Source organism: Canis aureus, chromosome 1, assembly GCF_053574225.1.
Source record: "Canis aureus isolate CA01 chromosome 1, VMU_Caureus_v.1.0, whole genome shotgun sequence".
Taxonomy (NCBI): domain Eukaryota; kingdom Metazoa; phylum Chordata; class Mammalia; order Carnivora; family Canidae; genus Canis; species Canis aureus.
This window is the reverse complement of record NC_135611.1, coordinates 118,752,352-118,768,556: the sequence shown is the minus strand read 5'-3', so window position 1 is coordinate 118,768,556 and position 16,205 is coordinate 118,752,352. Positions and strand designations below refer to the sequence as shown.

The 16,205-nt window shown below is 39.6% G+C and overlaps 1 protein-coding gene and 1 long non-coding RNA gene across 6 annotated transcripts in view; one reads left to right on the top strand and one right to left on the bottom strand.

Annotated features, from left to right (window-relative positions):
* Positions 1-16,205, top strand: part of LSM14A (LSM14A mRNA processing body assembly factor) — a 55,624-nt gene that overhangs the window by 8,240 nt on the left and 31,179 nt on the right. The gene's annotated exons all lie outside the window — the stretch shown is intronic.
* LOC144288131 (uncharacterized) overlaps positions 1-16,205 on the bottom strand; it is a 35,107-nt gene that overhangs the window by 562 nt on the left and 18,340 nt on the right. The gene's annotated exons all lie outside the window — the stretch shown is intronic.

Sequence of the window (16,205 nt, the reverse complement as noted above, 5' to 3'; positions counted from 1 at the left end):
ATAGGCAGAGGGAGAAGCAGGCTCCCTCCAGGGAGCCTCAAGTGGGACTGGATCCCAGGACCAGGATCACGACCAGAGCCAAAGGCAGGCGCTCAACCACTGAGCCACCCAGGTGCCCAACACTACTACCTGTAACTGTTTCCTCTGTCACCCCATTTCTATCCTTCCCTGTACACCAAAACTCCTTGAAGGAATTGTCCATACCACTTATATTACTTTTTGAACTCAGTTTATTTAGGTTTTTATTTGCACAGATGGCAAACTAAACAGGATCACCAGAGACTTCTGTGATGCTAAAGCCAGTGGTTGGTTCTTATCCTCAGTCGGCTTGACCAGTCACCAATATATGGCACAGTTGGGCTGTTCTTAAAATACTTCCTTCACTTGACTCCATCCTGGTTTTCCCCATTTACTTAGCTGGTTACATCTCAGTCTCTTTTGTTGATTCTTCAACTCTTAAACCTCCAAATATTGGCAAGCTCTAGGATTTCATTCTGTTTCTGTGTGTCTTCACTTTTTTATTTTTTTTTTTAAGATATTTATTCATGAGAGACAGAGAGAGAAAGAGAGAGACAGGCGGAGGGAGAAGCAGACTCCATGCAGGGAGCCCAATATGGGACTCGATCCCGGGACCGCAAGATCATGCCCTGCGCTGAAGGAAGATACTCAAGGCTGAGCCACCAGGCATCCCATCACTCTGTCTTTTAAAAATTTACTTTGTTTTACCACCTTACCTTTTCTCTTGATAACCTCATGCAGTTCCTGGCTTTGAATACTCTCCGTACATTACTGATTCCTATCTCCAACTTCAACCTCCTCTTTGAACTCCTGGCTTGTAAACCCACCTTGTATGCCTCCTAACACCACCACCTGCAGAGATGTTTAGTAGGTATCTCACATACCTGTTTTATCCATCTAACTGAATGACAGTTCATCCTTGTAGTTGGTAAGACCAAAAACCTTTGAGTCATGCTTAATTCTTCTGTTCTTCTTACACCTCATGGATTTCTGATCCTATCACCTCTGTTTTCAAAATATATCCAAAATTTGACCACCTACTGGCCTGCTGCTCTCCTCTGATTTACTGTCTCTTTCCAGACTTTTCAAAGACTCAGGCCCTCATATTTCAGTGTTGGCCTCTTACTTGATTCTTTTCACCTCCCAGTTGTGTTTGAGCGCTTCTTTACCATTAAAAAAAAAAACCAATAGGGATGCCTAGGTGGCTTAGTTGGTTAAGTGTCTGCTTATGGCTCTGGTCATGATCCCAGGGTCCTCCAATTGAGGCCCGCTTCAAGCTCTATGCTCAGTGGGAAGCCTGCTTCTCCCTCTCCCTCTGCCTGCTGCTCCTCCTCCTCTCTCTGACAAATAAATAAATAAAATCTTTAAAATAAAAAAAAATATAAATCTTTTTTTTTTTTTTTTTAATTGAGAGAGAGAGAGAGAGAGTGAGCAAGCGAGCCTGTGGCAGGCAGGGCTCTGGGGCCAGAGGGAGAGAATCCTTAAGCAGACTCCCTGCTGAGCAGAGAGCCTAGCACAGGGCTCAGTCCCACCACTGGTGAGATCATGACCTGAGCTGAAGCCAAGAGTCAGAAGCTTAACCAACTGAGCCATCCAGGTGCCACCAGAATCTTTTTCTTTTTTTTTTTTTTTTTTAATTAAGATTTTATTTATTCATGAGAGAAGCAGAGAGAAAGAGAAGCAGGCTCCCTGCGGGGAGCCTGATGTAGGACTCAATACCAGGACCTCGGGAACACGACCTGAGCTGAAGAAGGCAGATGCTCAACCACTGAGCCACCCAGCTGCCTCCAGAATCTTTTTCTATAGAACTTTGAGGATATTGGTTTGTTGTATTCAAACATTCTGGTGTTACTGATGCCAGTCTGGTTCTCTGTTACTTTTCTCTCTGGAAGCTTTATTCTTGGAGTTCAGAAATGTTACTACACTGATGCCTGAGTGGTTCTCTGTGGACCTTATGAATCTGAAGACTCAAAGTCTATTTAACCTAGTAAATTCTCTTAGATAAGCTTCTGTCTTGTTTCTGTTCCTCACTCATGTTTTGTTTTAAATTCCTATTGGATGCAATATTTTGTGTGTGTATATAAAATTTTTTTGCTGTTATATTTTCATCTCTGTCTCTTGGTTTTGTTGTTTGGGAGATTAAAATATAAAGCCAACTACGAGAAAGAATGTACAACTGAAAGCAGCTTAAAGAGTAAAGATTAAATTTAGACTGCAGATTAGACAAGCTTTTACTTTTACTTCCTGTTGATAAATCCTACTAAAACTGTGTGTGAGGGACTTTGTTGTTGTTTTAGGCATAAAACCATAAAGGACAAGGTAGATTTGGAAAGGAGACAAGCAACAAAATATTGGAGTTTGGAAAGCATATGGATGAATTTAAATGACTTAGAAGAATTGAGAAAGCTGCAACCTAAGTAGACAATAGATTAAGCCAAGAACTAACCTGATGCACCCAGACTCCTAAAAGACTCAGTATTTGACATTACCAGGTGCAATGGAAACTAGAAGACTATGAAGTAATTAGGACTGAATATGGAGCTAAAAACTGGAAGATAAACCCAAAATTTGTTTCATCAGTAGTCAGATTTCCAAAGCCCCTTTTGCATTTCACACAACTAGATAGCTACTCTTATCTTACACTGGTACTCTTTGGAGAGGGTAAGACAGAGGTTCTGGAAAAATGTAGGCACCATTAAGAACAGAGGTACTTACTACACTAAAAACAGCTTGGAGCAAATGGAGCATAGAAGAAGCTTGCATCTACCTAGTGCATATTATTTTATAATCTCTTCATTCAGGAGAATTACTGAGAACCTGTTGTGACTACTTGCTAGACAGGATGCTAGGTGCTAGGACACAAGACAAGATTCTTGAGAACACAGCATCTAAGGTGCCGCCTGACGGGTAATCATAGTTAGCTATATGAAGAAGTTATCTAGGAGGAAATGTCTGGTTCCAGGCCATGGGGAGTTTGCAGTCTATCAGGGAACAACTAGAGTCCAAAGCTTTTTGGCCTGACCCATAATATCTTGCAGCTCACTTAAGTTAGAATCACACTAGCTATCATTCAGGTTCACAGGTCAGTCAAGTCCCTTCAGGTTTAGGGCCTTTTCACAAGGTGCCTTTGACTTGGAATTCTTTTCCCCTACTCCTTATATGGCTATGGCTGAAGAAATGAACAATACAACAGATTAAGTAGTCACAGAAAGAAAAGAACTGAGCTCTGGAAGGCTTAAGTGACATTGGAAATGTGTCAAATAACAGGCTCAGGCACTCCCCCTCCCCTTTTATTTTGCTTCCACTGCTAAATTTATCTTAATATATTCAGTCTGTCATCTGAATGACAGGCTAACAAGTCTGAATTCTCTTGGTGGATTTAGGGAGCCAGTAAAGTAACATGTCAGAGTCCAGTTTTAGGAACTTTATCATAAAATTGGTTGGGGGTGAGGGGAGAGGTTGACGGTGTGGCCAGTTGGAAAATTTAAGAGTTTGAGAAAGAGGAAATATATGCCTAAACCAGTTAAAATAGAGAGGAAGGAACAGACACATGAGAAATTAGGAGAGGCCTAATTAGGTTGGCCTTAAAAAAGTTGACTGGGCAAAGAACAGGGAAGAATTGAGGTATGGTGTGTATATAGTGGTTCCTATCAACTAAAATTGGGACTGGATTAGGAGGGAATTAGGTTTATTCTAGATTTTACTTGAGCATCATCACCCCTGCAAAGCCTTCCCTGATTCCCATAAGTCAGGAAATGTTAGCTGTACCTCTGTGTTCTCTTTTGTCTTTTGTTCTCTTGTGCTTATCATGTCTGTCTTATTATCTTCCACTACTAGACATCAGCGTCTTTTCCCCATTGTGTCCCTTGTACATAGGAGATTAACTTTGTTGGTCACATGAAGCATTATTATTTCTGAGAATTTTTCTTGGTTAGAAAATGTGTAGTTGAACAGCTTGATATTTAATAGAAAAAGACTGATAAAAGAAGACAATATTAAAGATATTTTATTCTTTCAGGTAAATAATGATGAGTGTAATTCAATATTCTTTTGACATCGTATGCTATAGAAATGTTTCTGGAGGGACGCCTGGGTGGCTCAGCAGTTGAGCCTTTGGCTCTGGGCGTGATCCTGTAGTATCGGGCTTCCTGTAGGGAGCCTGCTTCTCGCTCTGCCTATGTCTCTGCCTTTCTCTCATGAATAAATAAATAAAATCTTTAAAAAAAAAATGTTTCAGGATCTTTCTTGTCTACAGTTTCAAAAATCCTTGTGGATAGGTTTAGCATTATTACTGTTGTTTTGTTATCGCCTCACCATCTGAATTTTTTTTTTTTTTTTTTTTTAGATTTGTATTTATTTATTCATGAGGGACACAGGCAGAGGGAGAAGCAGGCTCCATGAAGGGAGCCCGATGCGGACCCAATCCCGGGACTGCAGGATCGCGCCCCTAGCCAAAGGCACGTGCTAAACCGCTGAGCCACCCAGGTGTCCCATCCCTCTAAATTTTTTAGTTGCTTTTTGTTTGTACGATTCTCTGTTCATGCCATTCTCCCCAAATTTTTATTCTCACAAGTCATTATTCCCTTATGCTTAGTCGGACATTCTCATGGTTAAGGGAAAAATATGTCAGTAAATCTGCAAAGGGGCAGTCCCTGTGGCTCACCGGTTTAGCGCCACCTTCAGCCCAGGGCCTGATCCTAGAGACCCAGGATCAAGTCCCATGTGGCTCCCTGCATGGAGTCTGCTTCTCCCTCTGCCTGTGTCTCTGCCTCTCTCTCTCCCTCTCTCTCTCTCTCATGAATAAGTAAATAAAATATTTTTTTAAAAATCTGCAAATGTTAGTAATTCAAGGGGAAGAATCTTGCATGAGGAAAGCAAATGAAGTTGCAAATGAGGGGAGTTAACTGAGCAAGGTCTCAAACCTGTAATTATGAGAGATGACTTTAGATTAAAAGAAATGTAAAAATCTTTCCTCCTCCAAGTGCAAGTAAGAGTGAAGAAGATGAGTGAAGATGATGAAATGTATTAATAAAAAGGACAAGATGGCTTTGGATCTTTTAGGCAAACCAGAGGTTACTTTAACCTTTAGACTTAGAGTATTAAGGAGTTGGTTTTAAGAATGTTTGAGGGATCCCTGGGTGGCGCAGCGGTTTGGCACCTGCCTTTGGGCCAGGGCGCGATCCTGGAGACCCGGGATCGAATCCCACATCAGGCTCCCGGTGCATGGAGCCTGCTTCTCCCTCTGCCTGTGTCTCTGCCTCTCTCTCTCTCTGTGACTATCATAAATAAATAAAAATTTTTAAAAAAGGGAAAAAAAAAAAAAGAATGTTTGAGAAGTGAGGAGCACTCAGGTAGCTCAGTTGGTTAAGCATTCAACTCTGATTTTGGCTCAGTTCTTGATCTCAGAGTCATGAGATCAAGCCCTGCAATGAGCTCCACACTGGGCAGGGAACCTGCTTAAGATTCTCTCTCTCTCATTCCCTCTGCCTCTCCTCCCCTAGGCTCCCCCACAGAAGATAAAATAACATAAAATAAAAATATTGAAGAATGTTGAATGGTGAAAGGAAAGTCACCTGGGTTGTGAACTCTGGAGGTGGAGGTGGGTTTTTCTTAATGTTTTTTAAGATTTTATTTATTTATTTGACACAGAGAGCACACAGGTAGGGGAGGTTGTAGAGGGAAAGGCAGAAGCAAGTTCCCCACTGAGCAGAGAGCCCAATGTGGGGCTTGATCCCAGGACCCTGAGATCATGATCTGAGCCATCCAACTGCCCCTGGAGGTGGTTCTTTTAGTCTTTGGATTGCCAGTGATTGGTGTGTGATAAGTGCTGAGGCGATTGAGAATATTGCAGAGAGATGGTTGGTAGTAATGTCTGTTAGGGGTGACAGTAATGTCTGTTAATTGGATACAGGAAGAGATGATAGAGTCCAGAGACAGATGTTTTCTCTCAGTACGGTAATATTCCCTAACAAAGTAATGTGGGTGAGAATGAAGACGGGGCCAAAGAGGATAGTGCAGGTGTATAGAAAGTGAAGCTTTGTAGGGGCAGTGTTTGATGTGATTCACAAGCAGTCCCGTGTCCCTCCTCCCAAGTGAAAAATCAAGTGTGTGCTTACTACCATCCTACCATCAGGGTCTGTGCAAGGGTACTACATTGTAGAAGAGATAGCTTTATAGAAGCTACTCTTAGTATTTAAGTAATTAAATCATATTTAACAGCTTATTCCAAATATGCAGTATCTCCGGTGCTTTCAGCAAGAGTTAGTTTATGATACTGGTTGTGCAACAAGAACTGTATTTACAGATAAATATCAGAAAGAAGAAAAATGCCATGTATTACAACTTTTCACCTTTTTCCCCCCTGGTTCAGTGCTTTTGCATATGTTATTTTTTTTAAATAATGCTAGTTTTCTGTTTTCCCATCCTGTTGATGTCCATTTGTTATTTCTTTCTTTTTGATATAGTCATTCTCCCATTTTATTCTAAGTAGGTGTAATTGTATAACTTAATTCAATTCCCTTGATATTAAACATTGTTCAGTAATTTTGGAAATTGCTTACTTAGTAGCTCCTTCCACTATGGAATTTATTTAAGAAATATGCAAATGTGAGCAATATGAAGGGTACAGTGTTAGATACTGAGGGAGTTGCAAAGATCATTTAGATACAGAATTTTCTCTTGATGAGTTTTTTTTTTTTTTTAAGATGTATTCATTTGAGAGAGAACAAGTGGTGGGAGAGGCAGAGGGATAGGGAGAGAATCCTCAAGCAGACTCCTGGCTGAGCACAGAGCCTGATGCGGGGCTCCATTCTACAACACAGGAGATTATGATCTGAACTGAAACTAAGAGTCAGATGCTCAACCAACTGAGCTACCCAGGTGCCTGTCTCCTGAAGATCTTTCAATTCTAGGAAGGGGAAGGTATAGAGAGTGGTAGAATGCTGTGTCATTTTTAGAGAAAGAATGTATTACTTCCACCTGGAAGTATTACTGAGAGTTGTGTGATGGTTAATTTTGTGTCATCTTGCCCAGATATTTGTTCAAATATTCTGAATGTTTCTGTGATGTTTTTTGGACAAGATTAATTTTTTTATTTGATTTTTAAAAAGATTTTATTTGTTTATTCATGAGAGACAGAGAGAGGCAGAGACACAAGCAGAGGAAGAAGCAGGCTCTATGCAGGGAGCCCCATGTGGGACTCGATCCTGGGACTCCAGGATCACACCCTGGGCCGAAGGCAGGCACTCAACCACTGAGCCACCCAGGGATCCCCAAGACAAGATTAATTTTTAGATCGGTAGACTTTAAGTAGGTTATCTTCATGATGTGAATGGGTCTCATCCAATCGGGTGATAGAGCAAAGAGTGACTTTTCTGAGCAGGAAGGAATTTTGCCAGCAGACCACCTCTGGACTCAAGCCTCAACTCTTCCCTGGGTCTCTAGTCTACAAGCCTACTCTGCAGATTTTCACAAGAGCCAGTTCCTTAAAGTAAATTTGTTGGGGCGAGGGGTGGGAGGGGGAGGGGGCATGCCCTGTTGGTTCTTCTAGAGAAACCTGTATAAGCTGAAATTTAGGATGAGTGTGGAGAGAAGCTATGGTCAAAGACAGAAAACCTGCTCTGGGTATTTAGAATAATAAGCTTGGTTGGAACTGAAGCTTATATAAGTGATCTTACAAGTGATAATTGACAGAAGTTTTAACTGTAAGACTACATCAGAAGTCTTATTCTAGGGGTGCCTGGTGGTACATTTGCATGAGTGTCCAACTCTTGGTTTCAGCTCAGGTCATGGTCTCAGGGTCATGAGATTGAGGCCAGTATCAGGCTCTGTGCTTGGCAGGGAGTCTGCTTGGTATTCTCTGCCCCTCCCACTCATGCTCACTAGCTCTCTCTTGCACATGTGTGCAAACCCCCCCAAGTAAATAAGTAAATCATCTTTTTTAAAGAAATCTTATTCTAGATTTGAATTTAGCCTCAGATTTCTAACTTAATTTGGCCATTTCTTGAATAATTCAGTTTTTTGTTTATTGCTCTCACATTTTGGTATTCAACAGACTTGTTTTTCTTCCTTATCAATCAGTATTGGAGCCTAATTTATAATTTTTTTCCTTTTTTTCCCCTAATTTATAATTTTTATTTTGTATCCAAAGGTGAAGTCTTTTTGGAAAATACTAATGATGTCACTAACTGTATTTAACTATGTATGTGTATATCATTTTAAACTTACAAAACTTTGGTATTTTATATTGGAGATATTAAAATAGGAAGTTCGTCGTTATAACTCTTCCCTCTCTCCATGTAATGTGACTGTGTGTACAGGTGTTAATATACTGGTAACTAGGTTTGACACTAGTGTGATGTTCAAACTTTTATCTATTAGAAGTAGAGTTTTTTTTTTTAAGATTTCTTTTTTTTTTTTTTTTAAGATTTTATTTATTTATTCATGACAGAGAGAGAGAGAGGCAGAGACAGGCAGAGGGAGAAGCAGGCTCCATGCAGGGAGCCCGACGTGGGACTCGATCCCAGGTCTCCAGGATCAGGCCCGGGGCTGAAGGCGGCACTAAACCGCTGAACCACCAGGGCTGCCCAGAAGTAGAGGTTTTAAAGATACATGATTTTGCTAGATTTTGCTAGAACCTTGACCTTTTTTACATATTTTTAAAAAGACATCATAGGATTCATATCTCAATTAATTTTTGAGCCAGAAACAGGGAGTTAATTATGTTCTTTCAGACTAAAAAAAATTTTTCCCTATTTCCCACTCCCTTTTATTAAACATTGGCCTAAATCTTAGCCTTTTCTAGCTGGGGAATATTAAAAAAAAAAATAGAATACTTAAAACAACATAGCAACATGATGAAGTTTGGAATAGAGAGAACAGCCACTCTAGCCCAACATCTAGCCCAACTGTTATTATCATTTTGTGTTCTCTTCGAGGCTATATTTGTGAGTAGGGGGAGATTATTGAGGTGAAATTCATGTAACACAATTAACTATTATAAAGTAATATGATTCATGGGATTTAGTCTAGTCACAGTATTGTGCAACCACCACCTCACTTCAGTTTCAAAATTTTTTCATCACTTTAGAAGAATACTCCTACCCATTAAGTAATCCTTCCCCATTTCCCTTTCCCCCAGTAACAACTTAATCTGTTTTCTGTCTCTATGGCTTTTCTTATTTTAGATATACGATCATATAATGTATGACCTGGCTTTTACTTAGCATAATGCTTCAGAGTTTCTTTCTAGTTGTAACATGTATCAGCATTTCATTCCTTTTTATGGCTGGATGATACTCTGTGTGTGTATGTGTGTGTCTAAATATAAAAAACAATTTGTATACCAATTCATCTGTTGGTGGGCATTGGGTTGTTTTCACCTTTGGGCTCTTATGAATAATACTGCTTTAAACATTCATGTACAAGTTTCTGTGTGGACATAGGTTTCTACATATGAGTGAAATTGCTGAGTAATATGGTAATTCTATGTTTAATTTTTTGAGGAACCACCAAGCCATGTTTTCCACAACAACTGTACCATTTTACATTTCTACTTGCATGTCAAGGATTCCTATTTCTCTATATCCCGGGCCAGTATTTGTTACTTTGTTTTATTATTACAGCCATTCTAGTAGTTTTGAAGTGGCATTTCATGAAAGTTTTGATTTGTAGTAACATAATGACCAAGAATTTAAGCCTTTTTTCACAAGCTTGTGGACTGTTTGTGTATCTTTTTTTTGAGAAGTGTCTCTTCAGGTTTTTGCCCAGTTTTAATTGGGTGGTTTGTCTTTTTGTTGTTGAGTTGTTAAGAGTTCTTTATATATTCTAGATATTAAGCCCTTGTATTTGACTTGCAAACATTTTCCTATTTCATAACTTGTCTTTTACCATTCTTGATATTGTTGTTGTTTTTTTTTTAAGATTTTATTTATTTATTCATGAGAGACAGAGAGAGAGAGAGAGAGGAAGGAACAGACACAGGCAGAGGGAGAAGCAGGCTCCATGCAGGGAGCCTGGCGTGGGACTTGATGCTGGGTTTCCAGCATCACACCCTGGGCTGACGGCGATGCTAAACCGCTGAGCCACCTGCCCTCGATATTGTTCTTTGATGCACAAAATGTTTTGATTTTTATGAAGTAAAATTTATTTTTTCTTTTGTTGCTCATACTTACAGTGTCAAATCTAAGAATCCGTTGTCAAATCTGAGGTCTAAAGATTTACTCCTGTGTACTCTTAATAGTTTTACGGGTTTGGTTTATATTTAGATTGTTGACCCACTTAAAGAAAAACTGTGTGGGGCGCTTGGGTGGCTTGGTCGGTTGATTGTCAGACTCTTGGTTTCTGCTTGGATCATAATCTCGGGGTCGTGAAATCGAGCCTCTTGTTTGGCTCTACCCTTAGCACAGAGTCTGCCTAGGATTCTTTCTCTCTTCCTCTCCCTCCCTCCCTCCCTCTCTCTTTCTCTCTCTCAAATCAATCAGTCTTTAAAAATGAAAAAAAAAAAATGTGCTTTTCCTCTGCTCACCAGTTAATTCAATCGTTCTGGCCACCACATGTTCAGTAACATCAACATCAACCAATTCTCCCAGCTTCCTCTGGACACCCACTGGGTATCCTGTAATTTAAATCAGTTCTGACTCTGTCTATCTGAAGTTAGTATCAGATCTCACAGGTTAAGGGCTCAGTCCCACAAGACAACCCATCCCAGCCTACTTCACACGCCAGTCTCAAGTTGCAAGTTATTAACTATACTTCTGACCAACTGGCTATAAATTGGGGCATCCCATGACACCCTCCTTGGTTTGATCATTTGCTAGAATGGTTCACAGACCTCGGAAACCAGCTTACTTATTAGATTACCAGTTTATTATAAGAGGATACAACTCAGGAACACCCAGATGGAAGAGCTACATAGGGCAGGATACATGGGAAGAAGTGCGGTGATCATGTCTTCTCTGGTGAGTCATCGTCCCAGTATCCCCACATGTTCACCAACCAGCAGCTCTGTAAACCCCAAAGGTTAGGAATTTTTATGGAGGCTTCATCATGTGGGTGGCATGATCAATTATCAACTCCACCTGCAGCTGCTCTCCCCTCCCCAAAGGATGGTCTTTTCTGGTGACCAGTCCTTTTTTATGGAGCTATCCTGGAGCCCTCCAAGAGTCACCTCATTAGAACAAAAGATGTTCTTATGGCCCAGGAAATTCCAAGAGATTGAGGAGCTTTGCATTAGGAACCAGGATCAAAGACCAATATTAGAATTAAAGATGCTCTTAGTTCCTTTGTTTTTTAGGAAGTTAAAAAGACTTTAGGAGCTCTGGCCAGGAGCTGGAGATAAAGATCAAATATATATTTCTTATATCACAGCATCACACCTGCTTTGAGTAATTTTTGCTTTGGAATAAGGTAGAGTTCCAGTCTCCCTTTTTTTGTATATGATCATCCAATTGTCCCAAAGCCATTTTTTAAAAAAAGATTTTACTTATTTGAGAGGGAGGGAGGGAGAATGAGAGAGCGTGCATACACAAGCAGGGGGGAGAGGCAGAGGGAGAAGCAGGCTCCCCACACTGAGCAGGGAGCCCAACTTGGGGCTTGATTCCAAGACCCTGGGATCCTGACCTGAGCCCTGAGCCGAAGGCAGACACTTAAGCAACTGAGCCACCCAGGCATCCCCCAAAACCATTTTTGAATAGACTATTCTTTCCCCCATTGAATATTTTTGGACTCTTTATCTAAAATTAGTTGGCCATAGATGTTTATTTCTAGACTGTTCCAGTCCATAAATCCTTATGCTAGTACCACACTGTTTTGACTGCTTTGTAAGTTTTGAAATTGGGAAGTACGAGTCCTCCAACTTTTTCATGAATTTAGTTTGTTTTTTCCATTTCAAGGGGAATGGGTTATAATTTTCGTTGGAATTGCACTGAATCTGTAGCACACTCTGGGGAACACTGTAATCCTATTTTTTTCTTTGTTTCTTTTTTTTCTTTTTTTGGGATTTAAAAGATTCAGTCTTTTAAATGTGAATGTACTATCAGGGGCAGGAGGAGGAGGGCAGAGAGAGAGAAACAGACTAACATGGGTTTCAGTCCCAAGACCCTGAGGTCCTGACCTGAGTTGAATCAGCCGCTTAACTAACTGAGCCACCCAGGCACCCTGGGAGCGTTGTAATCTTAAGTCTTCCAGTCCATGAACATAGGATGACCTTCAAGCAGAGCTTCCATTTATTTAGCTGCTCTTTAATTTGTTTCAGCAGTGTTTTGTAATTGTCAGTATACAAGCCTTTTACTTCCTTGGTTGAATCTATTCTTAAATATTTTATTCATTTGGATAGTACTGTGAGATTGTTTTCTTAATTTCTTTTTTATTGATCATTATTGTGTACATACACAGTTGAGTTTTGTGTGTTGATAATGCACCAAGTGCTTTGCTGAATTCATTTATTAACTCTAGTTTCATTTAGTTTTTTCATGGATTCTATATATGTAGAATTCCCATATATGGAATCGTGTCATCTGCAGAAAGAGTTTTACTTCTTCCTCTCCAGTTTGGATGCCTTTTATTTCTTTATCTTGCTAATTATGCCGTCTGGGACTTCTTGTACATTGACTAGCAGTGATGAAAGTGAACACACTTGTTTTGTTTCTGATCTTAGGGGAAAGTTTTCAATCTTTTACCGTTAAATATGATGTTAGCTATTAGTGTTTTATATATGCCATTTATCCTGTTGAGGAAATTTCTTTTTATTCCTTGTTTGCTAAATGTTTTTATCACAAAACAGTGTTAAATTTTGTCAGATACTTTTTCTGCATCTATTGAAATGATTGTGTTGGGTATTTTCCCCCTTTGGTCTATTAATGTGGTGTGTATTACACTGTTTTGTTTTGTTTTTTTAAATGTTATCTTTGTCTGACTTTGGTGTCAGGGTAATGTTGGCCTCAAAGAATGTATTAGGACAAGTTCCCTTTTCTTCCCTTTTGGAGAAGTTTGAGTAGAGTTAGTACTGTTTCTTCTTTAAATGTTTGCTAAAATTCACCAGGGAAACCATCTAGTTGGAGGTTTTTTATTTCTGCTCCGATCTCTTTACTTGTTATAACTGTTGAGATTTTCTGTTTCTTCTTGAGTTGGTTTTGGTAATTGATGTTTGTAGGGATTTCTCTATTTCATCTAGATTTTCTAAACAAATACCAAATTGGTATTTGTAGTTTTTTCTTAAAAACCTTTTAAAGTCCATGAAATTGAAAAAAAAAATGAATTCCATGAGATTGGTAGTAATGTCCTTGCTTTCATTTCTGATTTTAGTTATTTGCATTTTCTCACCTTTTTCCCTTAGTCTTTCTAGCTAAAGGTTGGTCGATTTTATCTTTTCAAAGAAGCTACTTTTGGTTTTGTTGATTCTGTTTTTCTCTTCTATGTGTTGTTAATCTCTGCTCTAATCTCTTATTTCTTTCCTTCTGGATTTGAGTTTAGTTTGCTTTTTTGTTTTGTTTTGTTTTTTAAGATTCTTATTAATTTGAGAGAGAGAGCGTGTATGCATAAGTGGGGGGTGGAGGGCATGAAGGAGAAGTAGGCTCTAATCCCAGGACCTGGGATCATGACCTGAGCAGAAGGCTGGTGGTTAACCCACTGAGCCACTCAGGTGCCCCTAGTTTCCTCTTAATCTAATGTTCCTTATGGTGTAAAGTTGATCTGATATATATTTTTTAAGATTTATTTATTTGAGGGGCACCTGGGTGCTCACTCAGTGGTTGAACATCTGTCTGCCTTTGGTTCAGGTCATGATCCCAGGGTCCTGAGATCAAGTTCTGCATTGGGCTCCCTGTGGAGAGCCTGCTTCTCCCTCTGCCTCTCAGAAATAAATAAGTAAAATCTTAAAAAAAAAAAAAAATGGTGTATTTATTTGAGAGAGCATGAGCGGAGGGAGAGAATCTTCAAGCAGACTCCCTGCTGAGCACAAAGTCCAAAATGGGGTTAAGTCCCATGACCCACGAGGTAAATGATCTGAGCTAAAGCCAAGAGTCAGAGACTCAACTGGTTGAGCTATCCAGGTACCCTGAGATTTTTTTTTTTCTTAATGTGATTACAGCTATAAATTTCCCTCTTGTGTATGGCATTCTTTACATCCATGATTTTGGCATGTTGTATTTTTTCATTTTGTCTCAATTTTTCTGTTTCCCTAGTGTGATTTCTTCACTCATTGTTTTTTTGTTTTTTTGTTTTTTAAGATTTTATTTATTTATCCATGGGAGACACAGAGAGAGACAGAGGAACAGACACAGGCAGAGGGAGAAGCAGGCTTCCATGCAGGGAGTCCAATGTGGGACTCAATCTCGGGTCTCCAGGATCATGAAGGGGGCGCTAAACCGCTGAGCCTCTCGGGCTGCCCAAGAGTGTATTATTTAATTTCCAGGTCCAGTTTCCTTTTCATTGATGTCTAGATTTATTCTACTGTGGTCAGAGAGGATACTTTGTAAAATTTTGTGTGGGTTTTTTTTTTTTCCATTTATTGAGAGTTAAGTTTGACCTCCCATGTGGTCTGTCCTGAGGAATGTTCCATTTACAATTACGAATAATGTATATTGTGCTGTTTTTGATTGGGGAGAAGGATAATCTGTTGCTTTTAAAAACTTTGAAGACACTACTGGGGAAGTGCTTTGGCCCTTGAGGGGTGAAACTGTGGTCCCTTCTGAATTGTCAGGTAGTTCAGATCATACAGCCCTGGATTTTGTGGGATATGCTTCCTGCTGCCCACCTTGTATTAGCAATGCTGCAGTAGGAACATGAGCCACATCCCCGTAGCTGCCATTTGTGGAGATAGGAGTTAATGAATGCTAATAGCTAGCCACTACGTAAAATGCTACACTACACCACAGGTTAACAGCCTTTCTTCATCAAGTACTTTCATGGATGGTGCAAGTGTGTGATTTGACACCATAGTTCCAAAATGGCTTATTCAGACTTCACGTGCCAAGGCAATAGTTGTTTCGGGATGGGACCCATTCCTGGATCTTCCTACTCTGTCTTCATATCAGACACATCTATGTTTCTATTTTAGGTAGTTGTAATCTTTTAAAAATTACTGTTTCATAATCTACCTCATATAACATGTTTAATGTTACTATATATTCAACTTTTTTAATCTTTTTTTTTTTTTTAAGTTCCTCTTTACCATTACTTGCCTGGTAACTTCCAAATTGGTCTTCTGCTTCCATTTTCATTTTGTTTTCCATAGTCATAGAAGGACAAATACTGTAGAATGGAGGTTGCCAGAGGGTGGGGGGGTGGGGGAAGTGAAGAATCTTGGTTCTGCAACTATAAAGTTTCAGCTAAGCAATATGATAAAATTCTAGATTTCTGCAGCATTTTGCTATACAAATACTGAACTGTTAAAATAATAGCATTAACAAAAATGCTGGTGGTGAAGTATACCTAAACTTGTTGGTCAGCTTCAGAGAAAAATTGAAAGCCTGATGGAAGAAGATGGAAGAATGGAGGCTTATTGCTGGAGACCAGGAGAGTGCATCAAGATCGGGGAGAACCATGCATTAAGCACTTTTAAAACTAATTGTGTATGGGACGCTTGCGGGGCTCAGCGCTTGAGCGCCTGCCTTCAGCCCAGGGCATGACCCTGGGGTCCTGGGATCGAGTCCCGCCTCGGGCTCCCTGCATGGAGCCTGCTTCTCCCTCTGCTTGTGTCTCTGCCTCTCTCTCTCTTTCTGTGTATCTCTCATGAATAAATAAATAGATCTTTTTTTAAAAAAAAAAGAATTGTCTGTTAGAAATACTAAATCTGATCAAACCAGTCTCCATCATTAGAGCATGTTTCTCATACTCTTGGTCTGTGCAATTAATTCATTCTCGATGGGCTCTATTTTCATACTTTTTCATTTTCCTCTTTCTGTATGAAAGAGATTTTCTTCATACCACGTTTTGGAAAATATGCCCTTAGTTTTCAACTTTCTTGTTGGTTACCTTTAGGACCTCAAATAACAAAATTTTAAGTCTACATATATTAATTTATCAACTTTCCAAAATTATCAAGTGATTCTCTGCTATAAGAGATGAGAGTATTAATTTATGTATTTCCTTTTGTGTTTTCCTCTATTTCCACTCATCTTCATCTTCCAATTTTTGTTAGAATACTATGTGATAAACCATCTTGACTTATTTTGTCAATATGTAACCTA